We start from the raw sequence: 14,711 nt of genomic DNA on the forward strand, positions 1-14,711 counted from the left end.
TGTTCATAAAAGCGCAGCTTCCAAATTGAGTTCCATGAAGCCAAATATCTCATTTCATTTGGTTTTCTGTTTCCCCTATTGACTGAGTTACAGCAAGATCTACCAAGAGGATAATCGCATACTGGGTGGGGGGCTGGGTTCAGAGGAAAGAGGGCTTTTCAGTCTCTGACTGCAGTTAATCCTCAAGCTTTTATGTGACAAAGTACAGGAGACCACAAGCTGGGGTGGATGTATCTCCACATACGACCTATGTACAAGCTTATGTCAGCCCAAGGCAGAGTATGGTCAGACCTCGCTTGGAGAAAGTCAGCTCAGGTACCAAATCAAGTCAGTATAATATTTGTCATAGTTTTTTCCTGTTACCCATAATGGGGCATCTGGAGGGACTGGACTTCACCCACGCTACTGTCCTTGGTGTTTTCTCAGTGTCTGAAGCTGCACATCCTCCCTGTCTAGGCAGCAGGTTGGAGACACCAGTGTTCTTCATCCTTGGAACAAAGACACTCCGAATTTCTGGATCCCACTCCAGAGGCCTGGCTCCTAAATGTCAAACATTGCAGCCCATTACTTCTAGGCTCCTAAATTTGTTTCCAAATCTGACTGTAAGCAGCTCTGAGATCTAAACAGTGGTTTTATTTAGCAGCAAGACAGATGGTCTCAGTGTCTTTTGCTACCTGATGTACGAGGGATCTATTAAAGCACTTGGCATTGCTTTGCATCATGTGGAAGCAAGGGAATGATTTCACTAATGCAACTCCACACCCCTAAAAACTAGAGCAGCCACACACACAGACCCCATCATCTCCTCCTCCTCTTCTGTCCCTCACATGGAGGGAGGATCCCACAGGGATCTTCTTATGGGGAGCTGAATAACACCTACAGCCTTGAGACAACGAGCTGCACTGGGACTACTGTCATCCCAAATTCCTTTATTATAGCCCATTGCAATTAAGCATTTGTGCATATGCATATGCACATATGTATGACACACTGTGCTTGAAGACATCTTCCTTTGTGTATCGCTAGTCCCTAGATCACAGGATTTAAACTGTCTCTTCTGCCTCTTTAAACAGACACTGTTCCCTGTCGTTTCTCTAACAGCTGTGGGCTGCATCCTGCCAGCTGTTCGGTAGATGTCTGGATCAGCTGTTAGGGCTGCATGTTGGCTGGAGCTGGAGTGGGGCCTCTTGGCTCAGCTACAAATGTCTTCACGTATCTCGGTCAGAGCTACTCCTAAACAAGCCTTGCATTAGCTCTCAAGATGAAGGAAGGAGTTTTGAAGTGAATTAATCATCTCCATGGGAAAATAAGGAAAGGAAAAGAATCGCTAAGATGATGGATTGCTCTGAAAATGAGCTTGGGTTGTGTGTGTATGTGTCATCACAGATGTATTTCTCACATCTGTGCAACAAATGTTAGGTATTTCAGGTAGGAACCCTGGTTTGTCAAAGGCCAGCAAAACAAGGTTGGTGGAGATTTAGCGCTGAATTTCCAAATCCAGTGAAATGGGACTGGTAACAATATCATCAACTGCTTTAAATCACCTTAGTTTATTACATGCAGTCTTTGCAAAACCTGGGTTGCAGGCTAGTCAGAGAAGAATGGGAATGAGGCAGAAGGCAAAATGGGGCCTTCCAACTTCAACTGGAGTATAAAGTCCGAGACAGAGCTGTAATGACTGAGAGCACAGGTGAAGCAGGCCAGCTGCCTGCTCCTCACAATACTGTGAGACTCCACCACTGTGGAATTCATCAGGTACCAAGAAACAGTGTGTCATTGCACAGGTAGCCTGGAAAACAAGAATCGAGTGTAAGCCAGGATGGTGACCGTTTTCTGATGATTGTTTAAATCCCACCATTCTTAATAACTTTGCTACTTTGCCAATGCATTCACTTAATGTGCTTACCCTAGAGCTGCGAACTGCCTCCCAAGGCATCCCCAGGTGTCTAAAGCATAGGCTGATAACTCGCCAGCTGTCATAACACTTCTGACAGCTTCTTTGATGCAGTTTAAAGGCTGTCAGTACAAATCTCTGTGCCGTGTTGGAAAATGGCAATGTGAGGACTGCAAAACCTATGCTCAACGCAATATGAACATCAGTTACCAAGGACTGGCTTTCTCAAATTCAGACTAAATTATTCCTGTCTCTGTCATATTATTCACATCCATTGCTAGCAGGAGGTGAAAGGAGTCACTGCTTCCCCTCTCAGAACTGGAAGTTGCCTTCAGATTGCAGGCCCTCCCATATATATAGGATAACAACTCCTGGTCAGATGTGCCAGCGCTTGTCCATCCTTAGTCTGTGGGTTTCGTGGCAGAGAGTTGAGATCTGGGAGCTCTCAGCTCTGCCATGCTGGGAGTTTCTTCAGGGGAGAATGGAGGTGGGGATGAGTGAGCCTGGGAGAGATTGGGTTGGAGATTCCTCTTTCATTTTTCCTTTTTCTCTCCTCCAAAAGGTAGGTGCGTGCCACTGTGCCTGTGCCAACATAATCCAGCTCTGAGCAGAGCTGAAAGCATCAGTGGTGCTGCCTCATTTGTGAGCACGTGTGCATCTGAGAGTTACCGCCTGCTCGAGTCCCTGTGTGCTGGGGCGTCACCCACAGCAGTGAGGCAGGTCCAGCTTGTTCTTTCCCCTCTCTCTTTACCGTGGAATGCAGATGTGGCACCAGGCCTTTTTCTCCAGGGGAAGCATTCTGCGTGGACAAAGCAGGGTGGAGCACTTGTCTTCAACACTGGGCAGAGATGGGAGGGAAGGTTAGCAGAAGGCAAAGGAGGAGAAAAAATATCTCCACTCTCTCCATTTTTTATTGTTTTGTTGTTGTGGTGGTTGCTGATTTATGTCTGTCTGTCTTCAAGCTCTTCTAGGCAGGGACTGTTTTACCCTCCACGCTCATGCAGTGCTTGAGACTGCAGCTATGCTATCGTAATGATAGTGGGATTAAATGTGAAGCTTTAATATGCGACATATCAAGCAAGCCTGTGTACATGCAGAAATCACCGGTGAATGCATGTGCAGGAAGATCTGTGTGAACATGCTAAGTATTATCTGAGCAAGAAGGGACCTATGGAGAATGGACTTGTTGGAAAGCAGGATAGTAGCAGAGCCCACGCATGCGGCCAGAAGGAAAACAAAGAGGCTCTGGGAGTTGAATAAAGCTCATTGTTTTCCTTCCACTGGATTTTTTTATTTTTATATTTGTTTCTAGTGGCAGACACACGAATGTGCGAGGCCCTTTTAAACCCCAGTCATGTTACAGACAAAACAACTGGACAGAGATGAAGGGAAGGATGATGCCTCACAAGCAAGTCCAGTGGCAATTCTTCACTTCCCAGTAGAACAGGTTTTAAATCTAGAGGTTATATACTTACACGTGTGTGGGTGCATATATAAAAAAGAGGTATTTCAGGTGCTTTCCTTTATGTAACCATGAGCTCTATCCAAGCGTCTGCTGGATCAGAGCCAGCGAAGTGAAAGAACGTAATGAGGAAACATGCAGAGGATGATGCTTTTAATCCTAGCAAACTTTTCATTCTTCTGATTTTCTCAGCCCTGAACCCTCCCAGCTAGCATTTATCCACTTATCGTCTGCTCACAAAATGAGCTTTCCCCCAGTTCTTCAAACGAAAAACCTCTCTTCCACCACCAGAGCCTGACTTTGATCTCTGGGCTCTGCAGGGCACTTACCCAGACAAAAGTGCATTCAGAGATGTACACACCTGTTCATGCCTTAACATTCCACATCTGGTTATTTCATACTACATCAGCTGTATTCCTCCATCTCTCACTGCCTCTTTCTCTCAGAGCTGGCACTCCCAGCTCCTCCACGTGCAGAGCACAGCTGAACCAGCGCTATGGTGACTTTCTGATCCTAATGCCTGGGCACCACTGCCATTTCTCCCCCCGCTGATTAGCACAGCATTTCTGCAGGCTCAGAAGGGGCTGCCACAGCATGTTTTCTCCCTGTCCTTTCCCCACCACGCATGTGCATATCATTGCATGTGCATATCTGGGTGTTAGATTGGTGTGTTTCAGGAACAGGCCTCTGTGAGCTTTTCAAACAGGGACCGGGAGGATCTTGTACATGCAGTTGAATAGTTTGAATGAAAAGACACCCAAAAAAGTGGGTGAAAATGCTTATCCTGACTTTAAACAGAAGGGCATTAGGGCACTTCCCTATGTGTCAGCTAGTTCCAGAAGATAAACACCAACTATCACTGCATGAAACAGAAGATAAGTGTTAAAAGACAGCGAAGGAGCCAGGGGTGGGTGGCCTAATCCTTCAGCTGTTTCTTCCAGGTCTCCATAAATGTTCCCACTCCTGTGTTTTCAGAGATTTTCATTCAAGACTCGTCAGCAGCCTGATAGCATTTCATTATCAGGTCTTTTCTCAATGTCTCCTCTTACCTTCAAAAACTATAAAAAGAGAGATTTCCTCTCTCTTTCTTCTTTTCTGCTTCCACATGACCTCCAGTTACACATTTTCATCTTATGTCCATTAGAGCTGGCAATGGCACACTTTTGGTAAGCAACCATTTTCATGACTTCCTATATGAATCAGTGAAGTTTAGTAACTGCATAATTAATCTGTGTCATGTCACTGAAATAACTGTTTATTTTTGGCCATTGATATCTCTTCCTTGAGTTGCTGTTTTCCAGTACCTCCCTAAGTAAGATGGTCCTTGCCCAGTGAAATTTTCCAAATTAAAAAAAACCACCAAACCAGAATGTTTCAAGAAATAATCACATTTATAAGTCTTTGTTACTTCTCTGTTATGACTGTAGCTTCATATCCAAGGTTTTGCCCACCCTCATATTTGCGGTCGCGTTGGCACACTGACTCCTGTTTGGAAGATCAGCCCTGAGTTTGTTTCTTTGCCAGTTCTGAGTTTTTCTGCAGTTTTCCACTATGTTCTCCAAGATTTCAAGTGGCACAGTCATCTCAACAGCTGGTCCTCTGAGTGCACTTTCATTTAGACATGTGTTTTTCCAACTGTTTCGAATCAAAAAACAACACCTTTTACAGGAAGTCTTAGGACAATTTTATGCAATGCTGCCCCAGTGGCATGTCATTTGAAAGCAAATAAGGATCAGGCTAAACACTGAAACCACTCTTATTTCTCCCATTTTGTTTGCAGCTGTGGGAATGGCATGTTTGTTTTATGTTTATATTTTTGCAGTCATGTCATGGATTATCTTGCTGAGAGTTATGCACCACCACTGGTCAGTGAGCTACCAACCAAATATATCAATCTAAATCAGATTTCTAAACATTTTTCTTTTCATATGCTTTATTCTTCTAGAAAGAGCTGTTCTTAAACAGACCACAGAGTTACGTTTATCTCCTTCTTCTTTTTTTCAGAGTGTTTCCAAAAGTTGGACATTTTAAAATTACTGTTATCAGGAAGGGAGATAAAATTCCATAAATAAAATCTTTGTAACTCAGATGTGCTGGAAGAAATAATATGGCTTTGACAGCAGGTCATCTGTGTGAGGACATCTCTATAAAAAGAAATCTTCCCTAACTAGCTTCAGCACAATCTACATCTGTGAAACTCTTAGAATTGAAAAAATCCACTTTTCTTCCTGTGAGAAAAACACAAGAATACAATTGAGCTGAAGGATTTTCACAGGTATTGACTCACAAAATCAGTACCTTGGAAATTATAAAAATACACTTACTGGAGTCTCACACTTGAAATGTTTTGACAGAAAACACGTGAGCAGTTCCTGGAGCTGGACATGTGCTCATCCCTCTTACCAAAGCAGGTTTTCAGTCTCTATTCAGAGCACTTTTCTTTCCTGGTGAGGCTAACGATACAGCCTGATCCCTACCTGGAGGGAATCCAGTCCTGCCTGCAGACGACAGAGCAAATTGCAGTGAGCTCCTCTTGACCTTCCATGACAGAGGTGGTGGGTGGTGGGTTCCCACAGATTACTTGGGGTAGGTTTGAAATATCACTCGGGCTGTGTAGGAATTGGCAGAGGTCTCCCTGGACAGCCACCAGGGTGGTGGGGAGGAGCTGATGGCTCTGGAAGAGAAAGCCTGAGCTAGAGTTTGTTTTGCCTTTCCTAAAGGAGCTTAACTGTGGGATGAGAATGACAGTGAGCTGATACGGATGAGTAGCTTGTCTTCTAATGCAAGGTAGGGTTTGTTTTTTATCCCGTTTGCAAATACACCCAAAGGAAAAAGGTGCTGCAGGTCAGCTGGTGGAGGGGCAGAATTATTTGCAGGAGATCCCCTTGCAACAACAGCAGACATGTTTCAGTGGATGACCAACAAGAAGCTGCCACCCTGGCTTCCACTAATCCTTTCTCACTCAAGAAAATCTTGCTTATTTGTATTTACTTTAACCGAATCCTTGTCAGTGGGGGAGCAACTCCTGAGGTATCAGCCAGTCTCCTGTTAAAGGCTGTACGTTGTGCTGGGGCTGGGGATGCAAACGTAGGCTACAAGGCTGTCAAGGAAGCCAAGCCATAGCAGGCGGAGATCAAAGAGTCTGGGACTCTTATGCAGCACCCTGCTCTACAGATTGTACTGATGGCACACAGAAAGCAGTCTGAAATCAGGGAAAGGCCTCAGCGGGAGGGGGAGGAAGGTTTGCCTTTCCCTCCTCTATAAACTATTGTTGCACTTCAGGGATCTTTGATCTCACTACAAGGGATGGAAGGGCGGGAGGTACTGGAGGACTCTTTGTGGCTCTCAATGCTATCTCAGGTCTTCATCTGAGATGCAGCAATGAGTTTAATTCAAAGACAAATCGTGTGAACTCCATGTGTGTTCCTAGCCCCAGAATCAAAGATGTTCTCAAACAAGCATAAATTACAAAGCACCACGGAAAAAGGGAGTGAAGTTACACTGCTGTTAGCAAAGTTAGAACCTGATACTTCTAATAATTTTAATAGCTTCATATTGTAATTCCTCCCTAAAACTTTTCTCTTCATTGTAGACAGAGGACAGACAGTGTTGCCTTTTTATCTAGCCCGTTTTCCTTGATGTGATGGGAGTGGCAGTTGATGTCAGTGTAATGCCCTGAAGAGTAATAATGAAGGTTTAAAAAAATGCAGTAACACAAAGGAATGCAGTGCTGTGACCACAGCTGGTCTGCAGCTCCTTATCCCCTGTAGAAACTTGGGCAGGGAAAGGGAGGGGGAGGGTTTTTTGCTATATTTTCCAGACCCTATAATCAAGATCATGAAACCAAAAGGATACAAACTTCATGGATGTAGGTAAAGCTGAACAGCAAAGTTTGAAGATAGATCAAGACAACCAGATGAAGAACCCATCAGCTGCATCAATCGGTTGCATTTACATGGGCAAGTCTCCGTCCCCCTAGTCGCACACTTTTGCAGCTAGGGCAAAATTTAATGGGGCACGCTCACGATCCATGTCCATTGTGCCAGACACTCACTCTGAGCCAACCTTTAGGTGCATTGGAGGGTGTGATGGAACTGGAGGGTGATAGCTGCTGAGCAAGAGACACCTAGCAGCATCTCATGGCTGGTACCAGACTGAGACTGCAAACCAGTGTTGTGGCCATCTGACCTTATGCTGCTATTTCACACCAGAAAAATGATACCTGAATACATGATGTGTGTGTATATGCTGCAAACGCATCTGGAAAATGCATTTTTCTTTTGACAACCCTGGCTTATGTCAGAGAAGAAGTGCTGGAGCAAAACAGTTTCAGCTGTTTGCAGAAACTGGTAGGGAGCAATGGTGCAATAAGCTCCTAGTTCTGCAAGGTGCGGAAAATCCAATGTGAGCTTCTTAGCTTCTTCCATTTCTATTGACTGATAAGAACACAGGGCACTCAGAACATGGCAAAAAGGGCTTGGTATGACTCAGATCAGTAGTTGATATTCCCTAAAATTTGTAAAGGTTTGGATTCCTGCCTAAAACAATAAAAAACCCGAGATCAAGCTTTATTCCAGTTCTTTCATGGATATGCTATACCTTTAGAAGAGAAATGAGGTGCTTCCTTTAATCAAATCAGTGCGTCTTTTTGGAGCTGTGATTTCAGATGAGTCCTTTGCTTCAGACAGATGAAGGAGGAGTATTCATGAAATCAAAGTCTCAGACATCTAAGATCCTCAGAAGAATGTTCAACCTTCCATTAACTACAGCAGCAGCCTTAACTCCAGAATTACGGTGAGTGAGTGTAAATCCTATTAGGTGTAAATGCCCTTGAACTGAGGGAAATTAGCAGCCCACAAGGAGCCTGAATGAAATGGTCCCAAGTTACAGATGCACTTGTGCCGTGTGACTCTAACTGCAAATCAATTTTTGGATTTTCATGAGAGGCAACTAAGCTCATAATGACAGCTTCCAAGGGCACAAGTATGGGACTTTGCTTGCCAAGAGAAAGCAACTTACATGGTCAGTAGTACTTGAGGATGGGGGTGTGTGGGGGGGTGCGGGTGTGGGGGGTGTGCCTACTATTAAGATGCACCACAGTTCTCCATGGAGACAAAATAAGAAGCCAGTTATCTCCCACTGATAGTGGTAGGAAGTGATATTATCAGAATATGGTGAGATCACTCTCCCTGATCCCTAGCCACACAGCAGCTGCTGCAACTTGCTGGCATGTACCTAGAATCACTGGAAAACCTATGGCCAACAGCTGGCACCTTTAGAACCTATTATTCCCTTTGCTACCTCTGCTGAACTAGAGCTTTCTGGAACAGTATGAATTAATTCCCAACAGTTGTGAATCCTGCATAATTCATTTATTCATGTGGCTGTAAAAGGCATTAAAATTTAAGAGTCTGAAATAAAAATGAGTGTAATTGCACCTGTTTTTAGATTCCTTCCCATTCTGCTCTACCGTTTCATTTTTACTGCCATTTAAATGGCACAATGTTTAATTGAAAGCTCTGAATTGCTGATTGCTGTTAGAATGCAACTTCTCAGTGGGGAAAAATACACCCTTTGTAAATTATTTGGAAATGAAGTGGTATCTTTGCTATGCACAAGCTCAGATACAGATGTGGAAAACCAGAATTAGAGCTGTGATAGTGCCCATAATTCCTGGCTTAATGAAGATTCATAGGACTGTTTTCAGTGAGCAAACTGTGTGAACCCTGTGAGAGCTCTGTCATGTGTGGGGACACAGGGCACACATTTCACCAAGACTCCTCCCATGCTGGGTTAATAAATAATCAGAAACCCTTAGAAATATATTAATTTGTTTAATCGTAACTTCGGAAATTGAACATCACAAACTTCTGGAAAAAAAAAAGGCAATTAAACATAAATCAGACATAAGATAACTTGGGAAAGCTGCACACCATAGAACTGAATCCAGCCAAAGGGCTGTTTTTCATACCACATAAGTGTTGCTTTACACATGCAGCACAGTATATGAGGCACTGCTGGTGCAAATTGCCGTACCCAGAGGAAATAAGGTAGCTCTCCCCTAGGAAAAGCAGGAAAAAGGAGGTGAGGGCAACTGAGGGAGCTCATGCTGTCAGTGATACACCCATGATCAGGGAGCTAAATGACAAGTTTATACAGTGATCTCAGCATGCCAACTCCAGAGGCTTTCCCAACAGAACAGTGGTCTGTGGAACAGGCTCCTTTCTGCCAAACATCAGCTCTAGCGAGAATTTTACGTGTTTTGGGATCAATTGTAAAGGAATGACAAAGTGTAAGACTCAAAGGATAACCTTGAAAGAGGAAATGTCCAGTAGGGACAATTGGGGTGAAATACACTGTGTTTGTGCTCAGGATTCCCTGCACACTCCTGCTATTATTATGATAGAATGGAGCTGTTTGGTTTCATTTTTCACTTCATTCCTGATCCAAAATTTTGGCCAACATTTGAAAAAACAATGGACACCTGAGCTGGGTTTCAAGTTGACTCTGATTAGCCTGTGGTTTTAATCATTCCTTCATTCTTGCTAAATTTGTGCCTGAAAAAAAAAAGCACAAAATTCAATGCATATCCATTGTTATACATTTTCTTTTTAAATTTAGAAATATCGGGTTCACCTGTATACAAACCTGCTGGAGAGGGCATAGGAGGTAATATTTCTTGATAGTATCTCTGGGAAATAAAACTGCTGATACTTTCGCATAGCTCTGGTTTCCAGCCACTGTTACGTTTTAATGATATGATCAATAACCATCTAGATAGAAGGGACATTTCCTACCACACAAAAATACAATAGCTTGAAACATGAGAAGTGGTTTCTGCATCCCTTTAACTGGTGGTTAACCTCATCGAATTACTGCACCTGCCAAGACTGTGAGAACTAAATACAGCTGGTGTCAGCGTCTGGCCAACTGAACCCAACCCTATGTTAATTTGAGCAGATGTAAGCAACCACATGGTAGATTCTGGCACAATGTGATGATACTGTGCCTCATCACAAGCTGGAGTCATCAGTCCCAAGGTGCAGAAACCAGGGCAAGATACAGCTAATTGCTTCTCTCTCCTTGCTGAATCCAGCCCTGACAAATCCACAAAATCAAGGAGTAATTCAGGCTGGAAGGGACAGTGTCCAGGAAGCTTGAGGGGGGTCCCAGAGGCTACTTTCACCTTAAGGCATCTCAGAGCAGTTAAGTTGTCAGACAGAGACAAAGAAAGAAGAAAGAGCCTTAGGGGATACCTTGTCTAGGCGTCTGCTAATCAGAAGCACTGTACAAACAATAAAACAATACCCCCGTATTCCAAAGGGCAGGGGACAAAGTAAGTCAACTCAGAAGTGTAAGAACAAAGAAACCATGATCTTGGACACTGGCAGGCAAGGAGAGTTTTGAGAAGGAATGTGATGAAGAAATGAAGTAGTTAAGCAGATATAATTTGAGGAGAGGTCCTATCTGGCATGCTGCTTTTGTTGTATTTGTGTTTCATTTTGCTTCTTTCAGCAAAGGAGCTTCCTTGAAAACTAAGCAAGAGGGTGAAGGAGAACAAGAGAACTCCAGGGCAGCACCCTTTATTTCCTTCCATGCCTTACCCCAAAATGACCTGTACTAATTCTTTTAGCAAGCGCCACATAAAATACCAACCTTCTTAAAAGGAGTTTCTCCTGAACCTCTTGCATGGTCCCAAGAATATCTTGCTTGTCCTACACTGAGCACAAGATGTCCAGGAGAGGGATGCTGAGCTATACAGACCTTTATTTTGACTCTGCATGTGGTTCAACTCCCATTGTCTCTTCTAAGAGCTCATCATACTTAGATTTTTGAAGCCTGGAACAGAAACCTCTTACTGAATGCAAGGAATGCAGCCAGCCTGTCTCTCATCCTCCAGTACTGCATTATCTCCTATATTATTTTTGTGGCCTTTATTCAGTTTTAAATGGCATGAATGTAAGGTTATCAAATCCCTAAAGTACCCTCAGTTCTGTAGAAGACAAGGGAATGAAAAAATATACACTTACACGGCAACCCGTACTCACAAAACATATGGGTACATACACAGACATGTAAAGCCTTCTACCAGATGTTTAGAATTACATGGTTACTCTGTGAGATGTAGTTTCTTTTATATATATATATGCAGAATATGTAGAGATATGAGGCATAAATAATATAGACATAATAGGAGGCATCACTGAGAAAATTCAGATAAAAGGAAACAGAATTGTCTGTGTTTACACTTCACATGCATGATTATTTTTTTTTTAATGTTTCTGAATTGCAGCCCTTAAGCAGTCATCCATACATAACTTCCTTCCTCTGGCCATGCATACAATAGGGAGCATGCATAACATGGATGTGAATCCTTATCGCCCATTCTTCTCGTACAGAATCCCATGACCACGTAGTTTACAGTTAAAATGTTACTCAACACTATGTTAATGTCTAACTTTTTATGAATACTGAGGCTGTATGTGCTTTGCCTCAGCAGGAGAATCCTCAGGATTATGTCTTACTGAAGAGATGCAAATCACTGCAATGTAGTTATAAGGTGACACCTAATAACAAGGATGTTATTTCACAGATTGCCATACTTTGTCTAGGAAAACGTCTGAATGAGGTATAAGACATGTATAATGCGACCAGAAGATGTCCTGAGGTCCCTGCCATCCTGAATTATTCTATCATGTGATCTTATAATTTTAGGTGACAAAGAGCTAAGCTGGGTGACTGCAGCATGAAACCAAAGAATGGTTCCTTGCATATCTGTCTCCTTGTGCTTTACCCTCATGTCTTACCCCAAAATGACCTGTACTATTACTATATGCTCCCATTATTTTCTACGTTCTCTTTTTCTGCTCCCCTGCAGAGTAATCTTGCAGGTTTTCTTAACTGGGATTTTTCAGGTAGGGGAGAAGGTCTATGAGAAATGGAAGTTTCATGACAGGTTTGGTGATAAACTTCCTCTTAGCTGCTCTGGAGCTATGTCGGAATGAGTTAAAGATTTTCCATCCTCAGCAGTCAGGAATTAAGAGGAGGACAGCCAGATTCTCAGATGTTTGTTTCTGCTCCCCATGCCCACCTTTGGCGTAGCACTGGTACCACCAGTGCAGGAAGCAGCTTAGGTTACTCTGCTCTATGGATGGCTCTGTGCCCCGATCTCCCAACTGACACCTTAGCAGTCAATCACACCTATGTTTTAGCTCAGTCTATAAATCTCAGCCACATAAGGTGGTTAGACCACAGTAGAAGAGGAAGTTTCTTAATGTACCATCATGGAACAAAGTCACATTCTGGAGTGCTTCCAGAAAGGCCGTAGACAAGTATAGTCTTATAGTCCTTTTCATCTAAGGTGTTAACCAGAAACGTGAGAAACCAACCTGCCTCTAAAGCAGGTCGATTAAACTTTTCAGGTTGACCTCAGGCCATTAGATGAAAAAGCAAGTCCAATATTTTGATACCACTGAAATTTCAGACCTGCCACTCAGTTTCTGCCTACCTTGAAGGCACCGAAGTCTTTATTTTGCAGGGAAGTCCCTCCAGCACCTACATTTCTTTTTCTAATGATGTGCAAAGTGACCTGGTGATCTGCAAATCCTCATCTGCATTCACAATTTTCATGCCAGGCTCTGTCCCTGCACCTCTGAGCCCAAGGGGGTGCGCACTCTGACAGCAGGGCTGATGCCACTTCTGTCCTCCATGGCCCGGTAGTTACAGCCTGTCCCCGCACCAGGAGGAACACAGCTTTTCACTCTTCCAGGCCAAAGGAGGAACACGATACTATGACTCAGCTCTAGGAGAGTTCTTGGAACCCAGACTATTATTTTCCCTTCTTGAGGCTGTACAAGTTCATGTAATGTAAGAAAGCATTCAGGAGGCCACAGGGAGTAAGAGAACGACATCCTAACAGCTGTGTTCCTTAACTGACGTCCTAACAGCTGTGTTCCTTAACTGAATTGGTGGGGTCCAGATGTTACCGGGGTCTGATTCTGGACAAAATGGAACTCTTCCAGGACCGTAGTTTTCACTCGCTTTGGAGATAGGAGACCTGACACTCAAGCCCTGCTTGAAATCAGAGGTTGGATTTGAAGCTCTCCTGTCCATGAAGAGCTAAATTGGCCTTTATGAAAAAACAGTTTACATTTCTCTTACTTCTGGCAGCTATTTTACAAAGACAGGATTTAAGCCTAAGCTCCTTCTTACTGTCTTTACAATCAGCTCAGCAGTGAGCTGAGCATGCAGCGTAGCTTGCTGCCTATTCCTGTTCACACTCCGCTGCAGAGAGCAAGTCTGTGAACTGGCCTCCAATTCTCATCCTTAAAACAGAAATACTGGCAATTTTCTGCCTCTCATGGATGTTGAGAAGGAAGACAGTAGTATGACCTTACACTATATTAAGACCATGTAAGTATCTAGAAGATGAGGAAATTTTTTGGTTTTCGTAAGTGGTGCTGCCTGGTTAGATACTCAGCTAGCACCAAGTCTGGACTACTTTAGACAACACAAACCTTAATTTATTGTACATTAGGATATCTATGCTATCCTGCAAAAAAAAATACTAATCTATAAAGAAAAGGAAAGTAGCAAAAAGTACTTATCAGATAGCACATATTAAATGTTGCCACAACATTAGGCAAACATGGATTAATCTCAAAATAATCCAAAATTTTAAAATTCAGTTCAGTTTAATGAATGTTAATTTTCTGTTTAGTTGATCCAGTCTGTCATAAAAGTGTAGCAAGGTCCCTTTTACCCAAACTGAATTTTCTGTAACACAGTTATTTCCACAAAAAAATCCTGGCCAATCCTGTATATAAACTAGGGAAAACTCCGGTCTCCGTCAGTAGTGATGGCTCAGGTAGCTCAGCAGTAGTCTGAACAATATTGGCCTCTTTCCAGGCTGTGTCTGGTATAAATCTGAGAATTTTGGAAAAAATAAGCCACAACACAAGTTCCAGCCACAGATTAACTTGTCTATTATAAAACTTTTTCTGCTGTGTATGTCACACTAGGAAAATAATAATAATAATAATAGCAACTCTAAAAACTGTTAGAAGTTCCATTTTAGTGCTGCCAGCAGCTGGTATAGCAAGTGAGATAGTCAGGGATGGAAACATACCATCAAAATAACGTTAACAGCTTTTGCTGGACTGCTCTTTTCCAGATGCCACAGAGCTAAATGACAGTTGCTAAATATTAGAAAGGGAGAAAAACTGGAGTTGTTTAGTTTTCTAAGCAGTCAGCACACCATTTGCTTTACAGCAGTTTTGGCAGAGTAATTATCTAAACACAGGTAAAAAAAACCATAACCCTACTGTAATCAGAGTTTAGATTATATTAAGTTTA

This window comes from Falco naumanni, chromosome 3 (assembly GCF_017639655.2).
Source record: "Falco naumanni isolate bFalNau1 chromosome 3, bFalNau1.pat, whole genome shotgun sequence".
Taxonomy (NCBI): Eukaryota; Metazoa; Chordata; class Aves; order Falconiformes; family Falconidae; genus Falco; species Falco naumanni.